The sequence below is a fragment of the Saccopteryx leptura genome, chromosome 3 (assembly GCF_036850995.1).
Source record: "Saccopteryx leptura isolate mSacLep1 chromosome 3, mSacLep1_pri_phased_curated, whole genome shotgun sequence".
NCBI classification, from domain to species: Eukaryota; Metazoa; Chordata; class Mammalia; order Chiroptera; family Emballonuridae; genus Saccopteryx; species Saccopteryx leptura.
Genome location: NC_089505.1, coordinates 75,515,181 through 75,531,646, shown reverse-complemented (window position 1 = coordinate 75,531,646; position 16,466 = coordinate 75,515,181). Strand labels below are relative to the sequence as shown.

Here is a 16,466-nt window from a genome sequence, read left to right as displayed (position 1 = left end):
TCTGCCCACCAGGGGGCGATGCTTTGCCCATCCTGGGCATCGCCATGTTGCGACCAGAGCCACTCTAGCGCCTGAGGCAGAGGCCACAGAGCCATCCCCAGCGCCCGGGCCATCTTTGCTCCAGTGGAGCCTTGGCTGTGGGAGGGGAAGAGAGAGACAGAGAGGAAGGCGCGGCAGAGGGGTGGAGAAGCAGATGGGCGCTTCTCCTGTGTGCTCTGGCCGGGAATCAAACCCGGGTCCTCCGCACGGTAGGCCGACGCTCTACCACTGAGCCAACCGGCCAGGGCCATGTTTTTCTTTTTCTTGGCTGCTTTGAGGATTCTTTCTTTGTCATTGAGTTTTAAATTTTTTATTGCAATATGCTTTGGGGAAAGTCTGTTTGGGTTAACTCAGCATTCTGTTTGCTCTTGAATTTGAGAATCTAACTTTTTCCATAGACTTGGAAAATTTCTATCAGTTATTTTTGGAATAAGCTCTCCATTCCCTCTTCCCTCTCTCTTTCTGATATACCCATTATTCTTATTTCTTATATTGCTCTCTCTGTTGGAGTCAGGCAATTTTTGTAGAATTCTATTGTTTTTAAAAATTGTGAGTCTCTTTGTTCTTCTGTTGGTATCATCTCTAGTTACCTGTATTCAGTGTCACTGATTCTCTTCTTTGTCTGACCTGTTCTGACAGCTAAACTTGCTAGCTCATTTTTTAATTCATGTATTGAGTTCTTCACCTCTGTTTTTAAAGTTTCAATCTCCTTTGTGAAGTATTTATTTTGTTTATTAATTTGTTTTTTCAGTTCATTATATTGTCTGTCAGTGCTTTCTTACATCTCATTGAATATATTCAGAACTTTAATTTTGAATTTTCTATTATTTAATTGTAAGGTTTCCACATGATTGAGATTGTTTTCTGGAGATTTTTTTTTTCTTTCTGAACTACGTCACTTTATTATGTAACCTAGGTGTTTGTTTTCTTTTACCTTAATAACATTTGAGAATGATATTGTTAAGAAATCTAACAAAGAATAACTAAAAAAATAAAAAAAACAAATAAAATGAAAAATAGGAAGAATTTAAGAATAATGTAAGGTAAAATGGAAAATCCATAAAAAAAGAAAGAGGAAAAAACAAAAGAAAATACCAGAAGCAAACAAAACACAGAAAATAAGAATAAAAATATAAAAATTAAAGGAAATGAAGTTCAAAAAATAAAAGACTTGAGTTTTAGAGGTTAAAGGGTAAGTGGCGCTGTGTTACAAGTTTTTGCTGAATGAAATTCCTGTGCTGACCTGTGCTGTGATGTTGCCATCGAAATGAATGAGGCAGGGCTATAGTCGTGATGATGTGTGAGTCATATTGTGAGGGCTTTACTGCTTTAGTAATGGCTGTTTTAGGCCTTGGGCACTCCTCCTCACATCTCATCAGACCAGGGGACCAGATAGTAAGTACTGCTATTCTTCAAGGGAGACAATGGCTCTGGAGAACTAGCTATGGGATATGTCTCTGCCACTCTCTGCACCTCTCAGTGTGAAGGAGGTGGGATCTGAAAGGCTGGGGGTCTGCACTTTGTTTTTCTCTGTCTCTGTGCAGAGTGCAGGCTGGCAGCAGATCAGGAAACCCTGGCTGTGAACCCTCATTCTGCTGCTGCCCTTGGTTCAGTATCACCCCCTCTGCCCCTCAATTTCACCACTCCTCCTGTTAGAAGAAGCATCAGTCAATCTCTGGACCCCAGCAGACAAAAACCCAGACAGTCCAGGTTTCTCTCCTCTACGAAGCTAATGGCAAATGTGTCTCATCTGCCCCCCTCTTCTAAACTCTTCCCACCTTCAGTTGACTCCATGCTTGGATGGCTTCAGGCAAACCTGCGAGCCCAGCTGGGGTTTTCTTACTGCACCACAGCTGCTCAATTTGTTGGACTTTCAGGGAGAGATCAAGAGTATCTCTCCCTGTGCCATTACTCTGATGTCATCTCCCTCTATGTCCTTTTTCAATACTTTCTATCATTTTGTTTAAGTTCTCACTGAGTTGATCTATTTTTTCCCTAAGGCCCTTGAATATCCATGGAACCAGAGGCAGATTTAAAGGCAGGCGCACTGGGTATGTGATCTGGGCCCCGATTTCTGAAGTTCCCACATAATTCCTACTTTATACATTTTTCTAACGACACCAAGTTTGATTTCATATGTGCAATTTCAACATTAATGGAACATAATATTTTTTATTTATTTAAAAATATGGTTAACATGTATTTTTATTTTCCCTGTTTCTCTCTCTTTTTTAAAGAGGCCCAATATTTTCTTCTGTGTTCAGGACCTCAACCAACCTTCATCGGCCTCTGCCTGTAACCATTGTTTTAAACTCTGCATCTGGTATTTTGGTTGCTTCCAGTTCATTTAATTCTTTTTCTGTGTATTTCCCTTGTTCTTTCTTTTGAGGCATGTGCTTTCTCTCCCCACTTTGTGTCTCTGTGTTAAGTATCTCTGCTGTGACTCTCAGACTTGTTATGATGTTTTTCTGGTGATGGTGTCTTGTTGGGCTCGGTGGCACAATCATTCACATGACCTGAGTTCCATGCTCCAGGAATGTTTCTTTTGGGTTATGTGCACCCTCCTCTTGTAGTTGAGTCATGAATGTTGTTGGCCTTTCTTGTGGATGGAGTTAACCCTTCGGGCTGGCTGACTATAAGGATAAACCTCAATCACTGTTTGAAGACATGCTGCAGAGGTTCTCCCTCGGGCGGAGCTCTTCCTGGCAGAGTCTCGTGGCTGCTGAGATCCCTCTTTGGGTGTGCTGCTTGTATGGCTAGCTGGGTCGAGATTAAATGTGGTCTGAAGCCCACCAGTGGTTGTGTTTGTCCTGGGTCCACTTGGACGAGGTTCAGGTATAGAATGATGTCGGACACTGTGTGTGACCTTGGTCTATCTGTCTGGAGCTACCATGCTGTTCACTGTTTGTGGCTACATCTTCTAGGCCTGGGTATGCATGAAAGGGGGTCAATCTATGTACAAGGGTCAGCTTCCTCCAGCTTAGAGCTGAAGGCAGATCTGTAAAATGACTGAGGCTCCCTGATACCTACCTCTACCTGTCAGCTAATTTGTCTCTCCCTGAGGTTGCCTGGTTTTCTTCCAGAGCCTTGTGAAGAAAGACCAGAGCCCTTTCCACTCATTATGAGCTCATTAGGGTGGGGCAACTGGAACTGGGGAGGACGGGTGTAGTGGGTCCACAATGTGCGTGTCATGCAGTGAGGCACTCTGTGATGGGAATGTGACCTCTACTCCATCCCTTCTACAGGAGTCAGCTCACCCAGTGGGACCTTGGGCTCAGGAGAACAGATCAGAAAAGTTTCCCATAGAGGTTGATGTCAGCCCAGCCCACAGGTGGGCGTCAAGCTCTTCATGCTAGTCCCAGACAGTAGCCTTCAAGGGACTCACACTCAAATGTCCCAAGTCTTAGCAGCTCCCCCTTTCAGCTGCACAACTAAACTCAGGTAGTCAGGTATCTGGGACTTGGAAGGGCAGATCCAAACAGTCTGCTTGGGAGAGTGAAGGATGAGCTTGCAGGGGAGATAGCAGTGCTGCCCCTCAGTGGAATGCTTGGCCCTGGGAAGGTGGCGTCTAGGTCTCCAGCAGACTCCCTTCTCTCCCAGGTGGACTGAACCCCCACTGGTTTTCACCATCAGATACTACATGGGCTACTTTACCCATCTCTGTTGTTCTGGGTTGGGGAGCCCTGCATGGGTTTCTCTCCCCTGCAAGGGCTCTTGGGGAGAGAAAGTTTTCCAGCCAAAGTATTCTTCCAGCTTCTCAGCTTCCACACCAGGGTGCAGGGTCTAGCTCTTTATGCATTTCCACCCTCCTTCCAATCTCTATGTGGTTTCCTCTGTAAATCCATGGGTATAATACCTCAGTTAAGCTAGCCTTCAGTTGGGTATTCAGGTTGATTGCTCTGTAAGTTAGCTGTAAGTCTGGTTTGGGGCCAGGAACAGGCAAGTTTAGCTTTCACCGATAGTTTAGCTATCTTGGAATCTGTCGGAATTTCACTTTTTTAAAATTTCAAAATGTATACCTATCTTTCTCACTCCAAATTCCTGATGACGGAATGGTGGAGTAAAATGTTTAAAGCTTCACCTTAGGAAAATAGCTTAATTTATACCCAAATTTATTTCAAGGCAAACCTATTAAGAAATCTATACTTTATACTGAAATAATTATTTTTTAATAATTTTATTTAGAAAATTAAATTTCATCACAGCATTATTCACAGTGGCCAAGACAGGAAAACAACCAAATTGTTCCTGAAAAGCACTATTGACTTCTTCATTTCCATCTGTTATTCTGTCTTATTAAGGTTTTATTAAGCGTGCTTTCTTGTTCTGACAGAAACACATCTCCTAGAAATTATCTTTTTTCTCTGATTTACAACCACATGAGACACATTACAAAGGCTTTCTGGTTGCAACCATTTGGACATTAACCCGTAAGAATAATGGTTATCATCCATGTGCATTTCCCGAATTGTGTGAGCTGATATTTGAATTTTTGCATGGATTTTTGTAATTGGGATAGATCAATAATAATTTTTTACATCTTGCTTTTTCTATCAAGACGGGGTAACAGAATGACATAATTTTCTACTTTTTGTGCTCATTAAATATTATAATTTGGTGGAATTTCTCTATTCTTTAAAGCTTAAGAACCAGAACTATGAACATCCTTGTTTATGACATTTGATAAGGGGTGCTTGGAGGTCGCCTTTTGGGATAAAAATGACATCATTAGCCATCCATTTAGCTCTCTCTCCTTCTCTCCCTCAATACACAACACATGTACCACACACACACACACACACACACACACTACATATTGGTATAGCACACACATATGTAGATGTAAATAATGATATGTAATCCTAGTATTTATGAAAGAATAGATATATATGCAACTATATATACAGATATGTTTTACATATTATTTTATAATTTACTACATAAGTTGTATATATATTATATGTTATATATACCATGTGTGTGTGTGTGTGTGTGTGTGTGTGTGTGTGTGTGTGGTGCTTCTGACATTCAGAGCCCCTGACACCAATGCTCCTCCACGATCCCTTGGTCCCAACTATTGAAACTGTGGGATCTCTCAGCTATAGGTAATAAGCTTTTGGAACTTTGAGTCTTAGACTGAACACAGGACACACAGTTCTTAACTCTTTCCGAATTGAGATAGTTTGTTTTCACTAATCCTGAGCTCTTGGACACAGGTAACTCTTATCACAGTGACTCAGAGCAGGTTCTGAGTTCAGACGTCACAGGGACGCTGAGGCCAAGGGGTGGTGGGAGCCCAGGGTGGACATCAGACCCTGAACATTTGGGTCTTTCCTGACCATAGTGCCCTCTATATTCACATTTTCCAGCCACTGAACCCCAAGACTACACAGTGGAGAACCTCATCTGGATGGCCGTGGCTGGATTGATCCTGCTGGTCCTCAGGGTGCTGCTGTTTCAGGCTCAAAATAGCTCTGGAAGGACCCATGATGCAACCAGGTGGTGACCACAGAGGGAACAATGCAGTGTTCAGAGAGGTGGAGTTTTGGAGCACATGTGATGACCCAGGAGGTGGTGAAAGAAAATCTGGACCACAATTGGGACACTGTCTGAGAATGTCCAGGGGAATGACTGTGATTGGGGTTCAGGGAACGTGTGCCGTGTTCCTGTGGAGAACGCCTCCTCCACCCACTGGGGGCCTCCCTCCCTGTCACCACTGACTCTCCCTGACTGTCCTTCCATTCTCACCCCTGTGACACGAGGGTGCGCCCACATGGCTGGATTGGATCCACATCTATACACCCCTTCACTCCTGACCACATTCACATAAATAAAACATGGCATCTTCAGAACACTGAAATTTTTAAACAATAAAGAACAATGCATTGCCACCTGCTACACTGTTGGGTGAATGTCAAAATTATGCCGCTAAATGACAGAAGCCAGACACAAAAAAATCACATTTTCTGAGATTCCTTTAATATGAAATGTCCAGGAGAAGGAACCCCATAGACACAGAAATCAGATTTGTCAGGGGCTGCGCTGGAAGAGAGACTGGAGACTGAGTGCTTTGTGTTCATTGGGGAATGACAAAATTTTCTTGAAAGTGGAAAGTTGTGGTTGAGATATTATGTATTTACTATATTCCATTGAATGATATACTTTGAAAAGCTGAATTTCATGTTATGCGAATTTTACATCAATAAAAAAGAAAATGGGCCCTGGACAATTAGCTAAGTCTGTTAGAGCATCATCCTGAAATTTCAAGGTTGCGGATTTGATCCCTGGTCAGGGCACACACGGGACAACCAAAGAGCAAACGACTGAGTGTAACAACAAATGAATGCTTCTCTTCCCCCTCCCCTTTCTCTCCCTTTCACTCTGTTTCTCTAAAAATCAATCACTAAATTAAAAAAGAATTTAGTCCTGGTCAGACCCTGGCCAGACAACTTGCTTGATTGAGCATTGTCCCCAAACTCAGAAGTTGCCGGTTTGATCCCTGGTCAGGGCACTTACACGAACAGCTCAATGTTTTTCTCTCTCTTTCTTTTGCTGCTTCCTTAAAAAAATGCAAGTTAAACAGATATTGTTCCCTACAGATGTGTTATATCTTAGAATTTGGACAATCTCCCTGTGGAGTTTATGGCGGCAGGACTCCCACCAGGTCAGAGATGCCTTAAGTCCCTAAGTGTTTAGAGATCAACCCATGAATGAAATTTCCTCTTTCACTCTTGATTTACTCTGTGTATAAGATCCAGGATGAGAACCACCAACCCTGCATCCTCTAACTGTGTTCACTGGCCATTCAACCAAGGACGTCCTGTAGTCTCAGATTTACCTTGTAGGTTGGGGGATATATATGTGGCTCCCAAGTAGCCTTTCCTACCTTAAGTCTCTTATACCCAGGTCTTAACCAGGTCACATACATGACACCAGATTGAGGACCTTTGTGTCTCAGGTACTGCTGATCCTCCTAACGACCCTGAGAGGTGACATTTCATACTTTCCTACCATAAGGAAAAAAGGAAGAGAAGTTACTGACTCAAAATAGACAGTCAATAAATGTATCCCCACGTCTTAGATGAAAATCTGTGAACTGTCTTTAACTAGTTCTTTTGACCAAAGTGTGGGGATAGAATTACAGTATCTGATAAAGACTTGGTGCCTCACAGAGAGGGGGCAATGAGGATGCTAAAATGACTCAGAGGCTTTGAGGGAATGTGACAGAGAAAGGGAGTTCCTGCTCACAGAAACAAGGAAGCCAGAGGGAGGAAGTGTTAGGAAGACACAAAACAGCACACCAGGCCAGGCAGGTGGTGCTGGTTCACTCTATGAATCAGTTGACAATGTTGTAAACATTTCCCCAAGACTCCTGCTCCTCTTGGGGCCATAGCTCTGTGATGGCCCCACTGGATTCCCCAGTCACCCAAGGCAGGGACTAGAAGAGCCCTCAGTTCTCTGCTCTCTCCCCTTGACACACAGTGAACAAATCCCACACTTCTCACTCTGCGCCCTTCTTTCTGTGACCAAGTTCACCCTCACAGTCAGGCTCAGTTGCAGACTCAGGACATCTTCTTGGAGTAATACTCTGTCCTTCTTTCTGTATTCCTGCAGACCCTCACCTCCAACTGAGATGTTTTACTGTCACTGACACAAACTTACCTGTCACTGACTGTCCCCTGCACAAAGCCTTTCCATAGATCTCCACTTCACTCCAGCAACATCCAAGTATCTCCACCTGACGTCCCATGTTGTTGAAGATCAGACTGAGATAAAATTTTCAGTCTACCCAGAGCTAGCGCTGTCCTACAAACCAGACTCATCCCAGGGAACCTCCTACCCTCCCCAGACACACACAGCCTGAGTTATGACCACACTGTGTCTTCTCATGGGCACCCCCTGAGCCAATCTGAACAGAGTAAACTCCTTTGCAAACCTCCTAGACCATGATAAGGACAAAGACGTCTTTCTGATGCTTCTCACTCAACTGTACACACAGTTATGGTTTAGGGATTGTGTAATATTTCACAAAAATTCTTGCAAACCACTTAGAATACTGATCAACCCATCACACAGTAGCCTGTGATGGTGAAGTTTTCTCACCATTATTCATAAAGTCCTCCCAGAGTCTATTCCTTACAGAGTACATATACTGTGTTTCTGTAGAGGAATCTTCCTCTATTAAATGTGTATTTTCTTTCCCACCTGACTAGGCGGTGGTGCAGTGGATAGAGTGTCAGAATGAGATGCAGAGGACCCAGGTTCGAGACCCCGGGGTCGCCAGCTTGAGCACAGGTTCATCTGGTTTGAGCAAAGCTCACCAGCCTGGACCCAAGGTCGCTGGCTTGAGCAAGGGGTTACTTGGTCTGCTGAAGGCCCATGAGCAAGGCACATATGAAAAAGCAATCAATGAACAACTAAGGTGTCGCAATGAAAAACTGATGATTGATGCTTCTCATCATTCTCCATTCCTGTCTGTCTGTCCCTATCTATCCCTCTTTCTGTCTCTGTCTCCTTCTCTGTAAAAAAAAAAAAGTTATAAAAAAGAAGACTGACATGCTATTAATATGTTTGTAATAGAAAGACAATTGAAACAGTAGAATAAAAATAAAATAAATGTGTAAATTTTCTTTCCCAACCATGGTTGACTTTCTGTGATGATCCCTCTTCTTTTTCTCGTGTCTGCAACTTGAGGGTCCATCCCACATGGCTGCTTTGGACCCACACATCAAAAAACCTCATGCTGTCCTCCACTGTTATGTGATACAATGTTCTTTATTTCTACTCACCACATTACCGGATGGACATTACTGGGTCTTCATAATTTCATGTCACAGGACTTCACTTGGTTTCAATAACAGGAAGTAGGAAAAATCAGATTCAAGCCTGGACAAGATAAACCCAAAGTGATGCCTATCAGCCTCTCTGGACTCCATAGTCCTTCCTGTCTTTATCAGTTATTACTGGTGTCATTTCCCAAGAAATGTCACCACTTGAAATCAACTCACCAGTGTTTGAACAGACAGCCTCTGAAAAATATAATTTTTTTTTTGTATTTTTCTGAAGCTGGAAACGGGGAGAGACAGTCAGACAGACTCCCGCATGTGCCCGACCGGGATCCACCTGGCACGCCCACGAGGGGGTGACGCTCTGCCCACCAGGGGGCGATGCTCTGCCCCTCCGGGGCATCGCTCTGTTGCGACCAGAGCCACTCTAGCGCCTGGGGCAGAGGCCAAGGAGCCATCCCCAGCGCCCGGGCCATCTTTGCTCCAATGGAGCCTCGGCTGTGGGAGGGGAAGAGAGAGACAGAGAGGGAGAGGGGGAGGGATGGAGAAGCAGATGGGCGCTTCTCCTGTGTGCCCTGGCCGGGAATCGTGAAAACAATAATTTTTAAGAATGCTCTGATTTGTAGAATATGCCCATTTATATATATATACACAAACACACATATATATGTGTGTGTGGAATATTATTCCATATATATATATTCCATATATATAATGGAATATTATTCAGCCACAAGAAAAAAAAAGGAAATCCTACCATTTGCGACAATAAAGATAGGCTTTTAGGGAATTATGCTAAGTGAGAGAAATCAGACCAAGAAAGACAAATACTGTATGTTCTCACTTATACATGGAATCTAAAAAAATGCAATCTCAGAAACAGAGTAGAAAGGAGGTTAGCACAGTAGGGGCAGGGAATGTAGAAGATGTTGATCAAAGTGTATAAACTTTCATTTTTAAGGTAAACAATTCTGAAGTTCTAATGCACAGCATGGTAGTTAGTTAACAGTACTGTGGTATAAACTAAGAGTGTGTATCTAAAATGCTCTGCCACAAAAAGAAGTGATGATATGTGACTTCTTGAGGAAGGTGGTATCTAGAACTCAGATAGTATAATACTGCAACACATAAACGTATCAGATCAACACGTTGTACACCTTACACCTACACAACGGTATATGTCAAGTATATCTCAATAAAGCTAGAAATATATTAATCTTTTAACTTGATGTAAGAAAAACTTACCTAGGGAGCAAGAAAGATGATGGAATTTGACAACAGCAAATGTTGGGGAATTAGTGACTTTATCTACCTACCTATGTATCCATTTATCTGCATATCTGTATGTCTAGTTATATATGTCAGTCTATTTATCAATCTTTTTATCTATTATCTATCTATCATCTGTCTATCTACCTGCCTATCTACTTACCTACCTACCTACTTACCTATCTATATATCATTTATCATCTATCTATTTATCTTTATGTCTATATCCATCTGTTACTTAATCTCTTTGGCCTTGACAATCTGAACTAATAAAATAAATTCAATTTTCTTTAACCATACTGTTAGCTGTCATTTGTTGTGGTAACTTTAACAAATGAATTCAATGCCTCCCTTTCTCTCTCTCTTTCTCTCCATAGTGACAGGTGGAACTGAGTTTTGGCTCACACACAAGAAATAATTTCATCTAAAACAATACAGAGAAAAATATTTAGGTTTTATTATCTTCTGAAAATGCAGAATCAAGCTGTCCACTTTGTTTTTATTTGTCGCAGACTAAAAAATATGGTACAAAGCCTAATTAATATGAGGTTGGAGATGGACTTCATATTTCTTCTGAAAATTATTTCATATCATTAAACATTTTGTATATTAGCTTGGCCAAGGGATATTAAATGTCATTCACTGGATAATTGATATGACTTTGTTCTGATTACATATTTTTATTGAATATATGACGTTGGTTAATAAAATTATATAGGTTTCAGGTGTACAGTTCTATCATACATCATCTGTATATTGTTTGTGTGTACTACCCAGAGTCAAGTCTCCTCCCATCACCATTTATCCCCCTCTACCCTCTTCTCCCTCCCTTCACTCCCCTTTCCCTCTGGTAATCATCAAACTATTGTCTGTGTCCATGAGTCTTTCTTTTTCTTGTCTGAATACCTTCACCAACCTTACCCAGCCCCTAACCACCTCTCTTCTGACAGCTGTCAATCCTGTTCTCTGTACTGAATAATTGCTATGACTTTCACATGGCAGCAAACTATGCTAAAATCAATATGTATTTGTAGAGTTTAGGAAAACTATTTGTGACACCTTATATATGAGTTGTGCTCAATAATGTGGTTCAAACGAAACTTGCAACACACACTATTTTTAGGATGAGAAGAAGCTGATTCTCTTTCTATATGACAGGCACCTTGTGACTGACACAACTGTGGTGTGGGGACACTGCCAACAGACCCTGTAGGTCTGTCTCCAGAGCTTCTTTAACATCTGAAAAATAACTCATGAAGAGCTCTGTGATAAAAATCATTATTAGGACTTTCCCACATATTCTTTTTTTTTTTTTTTTTTGTATTTTTCTGAAGCTGGAAACCGGGAGAGACAGTCAGACTCCCGCATGCGCCCGACCGGGATCCACCCGGCACGCCCACCAGGGGCGACGCTCTGCCCACCAGGGGGCGATGCTCTGCCCCTCCGGGGCGTCGCTTTGCTGTGACCAGAGCCACTCTAGCGCCTGGGTCAGAGGCCAAGGAGCCATCCCCAGCGCCCGGGCCATCTTTGCTCCAATGGAGCCTCGGCTGTGGGAGGGAAGAGAGAGACAGAGAGGAAGGAGAGGGGGAGGGGTGGAGAAGCAAATGGGCGCTTCTCCTGTGTGCCCTGGCCGGGAATCAAACTCGGGACTTCTACATGCCAGGCCGACGCTCTACCACTGAGCCAACCGGCCAGGGCCTTTCCCACATTTTCTGATGGATAAACAGCACCAACCTGATACTGCAAAGTAAATTCAAAATTCTTACCATGAAACCCGCAAGTCGGGGCAGCTCTCCGGTTTCCCTTGACCAGAAACATGCAGGTGTATCTAGAAGGTTTGCCTTAAGACCACAGACCACCAGCTCCTTCCCTAACTACATCTTATTTTGTATGTGACTCTTGAGAGAGTGATAGCTAATTCAGCACTGGGTTGTAGACAGCTCCACAACCACATGTATATTTTATCCAGGGGTCCTTAGATTTGATATGAAGGGGAGTAAAAATGTGCATGCTTTGTGTAGAATATTTCATAGGTACATATTTTCTTTAATATCTTACATGCACTACAATTGCATTTTAAGCACTTGTAGGGTTTTTTTGTGTGTGTTTGTGAACAAAGACAGAGAGAGAGACAGAGAGAGTAACCAACTGTGACAGACAGACAGAGGGGGAAAGAGATGAGAAGCATCAGTTCTTCATTGCAGCACCTTAGTTGTTCATTGATTGCTTTCTCATATGTGCCTTGACCGGAGGATACAGCAGAGGGAGTGACACCCTTGCTCAAGCCAGTGACCTTGGGATCAACCCAGTGATCTTGGGCTTCAAGTCAACTACCTATGGGTGTAAATAAAGCCAGTGACCATGGGGTCATGTCCATGATCCCAAGCCAGAGACCACTCACTCAATCCGTTGAGCTCAGGCTCAAGCCAGATGAGCCCACATTCATGCGAGCAGCCTTGGGTTTCAAACTTGAGTCCTCTGCATCCCAGTTCGATGTTCTATCCATTGTGCCACCACCTGGTCAGAGAGCAATTGTAGATATTTTATACTCCTTTCATGTGTTAAGAACCAAGAACACGTTTTACAGGACAAGCTAGAGCTTCTTTATTTTTTTTCTCTCTCTCTTTCTTTCTTAATTTTAAATTTTTATTTATAAATTAACCTTAACCTGATTTGAACTGAACAGACACTTCTCCCAAGAAGACTTACAAATGGCCAACAGATATATGAAAAGATACTCATCTTCACTAACTATTCAAAAAATGCAAATTAAAAACTACAATGAGATGCAACCCTACACCTGTTAGGTTGGCTATTATCAACAGGACAGGTAATAACAGTGTTGGAAAGTTGTGGAGAAAAATTACTCTCATTCACTGCTGGTGGGAATGCAAATTATAAAACCATTATGGAAGAAAGTAGAGTGGTTCCTCAAAAAATTAAGAATAGAACTACCATATAACCCAGCAATCCCTTTACTGAGTATCTACCCAAAACTTCGAAAACATTGGTACATAAAGACACATGCACCCCCATGTTCATCACTAGAGCTTATTTCAAAAGAAATAACAGGAACTTAGAGTTCAACTGAGGTCCAAAGATAGAGACCTTTGGAAGTACAGTAGTAACTGAGATGAAGACAAAAAGATGACAGATTCACCTTCACCAGGAGTTGAGATTGCCTCTTCACACTTATTATTTTACTCACAGAAAAGCATGCAGGAGTGGCTGGGTCAATGCTTGTTGAATTCTCTCAAACACATCAAGAGGATTATTTGTACCTTAAAAATGTTTACTACTCCTGTTTCACAATCAGTATCCTGTTAGAAAGGACATAAAACTCTGCTCAGTAGAATAGAATATCTGGGTTGATGAACCTGTCAAATATGACTGTCCCAAATTCTGCATTTTCCAGGACAAAAGAAAAGTAAGCCTCTCACATCCTAGTTCCTAGAATAAGCATTTTCTCAGGAACATTTTCAAAAACTTAAGATGAAGCATCACAAGATTATGCTTTAAATATCAAAAATCTAATTACAAATCTACATGGAAAACAAAAGGAGCATAAAATGTCGTCCAATTTGTTTATTTTTATTCCTTTGTCTACTTTGCCCAAGGAGATATATTGGCAAACATATTTGCTATGAGAGATGTCTGCGATTTTACTTCCAAAGTTTTCTTCTAGGATTTCTATGGTTTCACAACTTACATTGCAGTCTTTTGTTTGTTGAGTTTATTCTTGTATGCAGCATATGTTGGTAATCTAGTTTCATTTTTTTAACATCTACTTGTCCAATTTTTCCAACACCATCTATTGAAGAGACTGTCTTTACTCCATTGTATACTCTTGCCTCTTTTGTCAAATATTAATTGATCATAAAGGTATGGTTTTATTTCTGGATTCTCTATTCTGCTCCATTAATCTATATTGATCTGTATTCTGCTCCATTGATCCATACCACTCTGAATGTACCCAATCTCATCTGATTTCAAAAGAACCCATTGATCTGTATTCCTGTTTTTATGCCAGTACCAGGCTGTATTGATTACAATGAACTTGTAGTATAGTTAGATATCAGGTAGTGTAATATCTCCATTTTTAAATTTTATTGATTGAGAGAGAGAGAGAGAGAAAGAGAGAGAGAAAGGAACACTAATGCACTGCTTCACTTATTCAGGCCATCACTGGTTGATTCCTGCAAGCTCCCTGACCAGGGGTCAAACCCTCAATCTCAGCATGTCAGACAACACTCTGGTCACCTGAACTATCCAACAACAGTATAATGTTCTAAAGTTCCATCCATGTTGTGAATGGCAATATGTCTGAGCTCACAGACGATGGGACGTGTTCTTTTCTCCTGTTGCTTGTGGGGTCAGACCCACAGCCCATTGGTTTAAAACGTTACCCTGAGAACCGCAAGGGGGCGCCGGCACCTCGGTTTAATGAATTTTGCAACCTTTTATGTTTGTTTGTTTTGCTTTGTTGTTTTTTTTTTAATATAAATGAGAGAAACTTGCATTGCTGTAACAGGGCCTGGTATTAAAAATGTTATCCTATATTAAAAAGATATATTTTAAAGTTTAACCAAATCTCTTATAATAGCACAGTTCTACTTTAGTTCCAGCAAACATTAGCACATTGAATCCTCTTCAAAGTCTCCACAGTGCATTCTTTTCTCCATCTTTCTGGAAAAACGAGGGAGTGAAATATTCATTACCTTGCCCGAGGCCGCATAGCTCCAGGTGGCAGGAGGTGTAGACTTGCTTGGGCGGCTAAGGCACCATTCTGGCCTCAGGACAAGCTATACATCTCCCCAGTCGAGAGGTTTCTGTCCCAGCGCACAGAGGGTGGGTTCCCAGCCTTCCTACTCACGTGTAAGTTGTACTGATATGTAATTTTCTGTTTCTATTCACGGTTAGTGTGCTCCAGAGAGCTGCTGCCTAACGCCGTAGTTTTCATCTTTGTTTCCTTGGGGTGACATCATGTACTGAATCTCTCTCTCTCCCTTTTCCTTCTCCCTCGATCTCCTTGTTATTTTCACCTATTAGTGTGTTAGTCTTGGTTCTGCAGGTGACCAGATCCAACAGGTTCTGATATACAGGTGCCGTGGAGATATACAAGGGGAGATTTAGCACAGGAACAGGCTCACGGGTTGTGGAAGGTGGAAGTCCCGTGGTCTGCGGTCTGCACACTGGAGACCCAGGAGAGCCGGGGGTCTGACTCAGTCCAAGTCCAAAGGCCTGGGAACCGGAAGCAGAGGGTGTGAATCATGGAGTCTGCAGGTGGGAGAGCCAGGAGCTCCGACGTTAGAGGGCAGGAGAGATGGACGTTGCACATCAGGGATAATGAGTCCTTCTTTCCCCTTTAATGTTCTGTGGGTCCACCGGAGGTTAGGTGGGCCACCCTCATTGGGGAGGGCCTGTTGCTCTGTCCCTGAATGAAAGCTGTCTCCTTCAGCGTCCCCTCCCACCCAGAGATGCCCTGAAATCGTGTTGGCCAGCTCTCCAGGTGACCTGGAGCCCTGTCGGTTTACATATAAAATAATATCAAAATTAGATGGGTGCATTGTCCTTAAACTCTGGCGTGTCTGACTTGGGACTGAGATGGACAGTGGGTGCAGGGACCCTCGGCAGAGGCAAGGATGCAAAGAATGCATTCGTAGAGAGAAGATTCTTGAATACTCTGCCTCCAACCCCTGAGTACGGGCGGCTGACCACGTCCTCATCTGCTCCTGTGAGTCCAGTCAGTGAGACCCCAGTGGGAAGAGGCACGGTTTGTGAGAAATTAAAAATAAAACAGGAGGAGGAGGGGGGGGGGATGGCAGAAGAACAGACATCAGGACTAGTCTTTTCTTCTTGAATTTCCGACCTGCCGACCTGTGGGGTGCTGGGGCCAGGACAGGGCCATGGGTGGCAGGGACATTTCTGCCTAGAAGGACATCTCTCCTGCTTTGCTGCCCCGAAGTTCCACCTGGACGATGATCCCTATTTAACACTCTTGGTGGCTCAGAGCAGCCAAGTGAAGAGGGACTGTTTTTCATTTTAAGTGAAAGGAGGAGAGATAGTGAGACAGACTCCTGCATGTGCCGGACTGGGATCCACCCAGCAGCGCCCGTATGGGGCCGATGCTCAAATCAGCCAAGCTATTCTCAGCACCTGGGCTGATGCTCAACCAAGCTGCTAGCTGCCAGAAAGGAAGAGAGAGAGAAAGGGGAGAGGAAGAGTAAAAGAAACAGATGTTCACTTCTATTGTGTGCCCTGACTGGAAATCAAACTCAGGATGTCCATACACTGGGCTGACACTTATCCACTGAGACACCAGCCAGGGCCAGAAGGGCAGTGTTCTACCTTTCACAAGGACCCCCAAGTTTT

General features: G+C 42.9%; 1 protein-coding gene and 1 non-coding gene across 3 annotated transcripts in view; one reads left to right on the top strand and one right to left on the bottom strand.

The window, feature by feature from the left end:
* Positions 1-16,466, top strand: part of LOC136399362 (leukocyte immunoglobulin-like receptor subfamily A member 5) — a 429,345-nt gene that overhangs the window by 118,032 nt on the left and 294,847 nt on the right. The gene's annotated exons all lie outside the window — the stretch shown is intronic.
* TRNAG-ACC (transfer RNA glycine (anticodon ACC)) lies at positions 212-287 on the bottom strand. Its single transcript has one exon. It is a non-coding gene; the product is annotated as a tRNA-Gly (tRNA).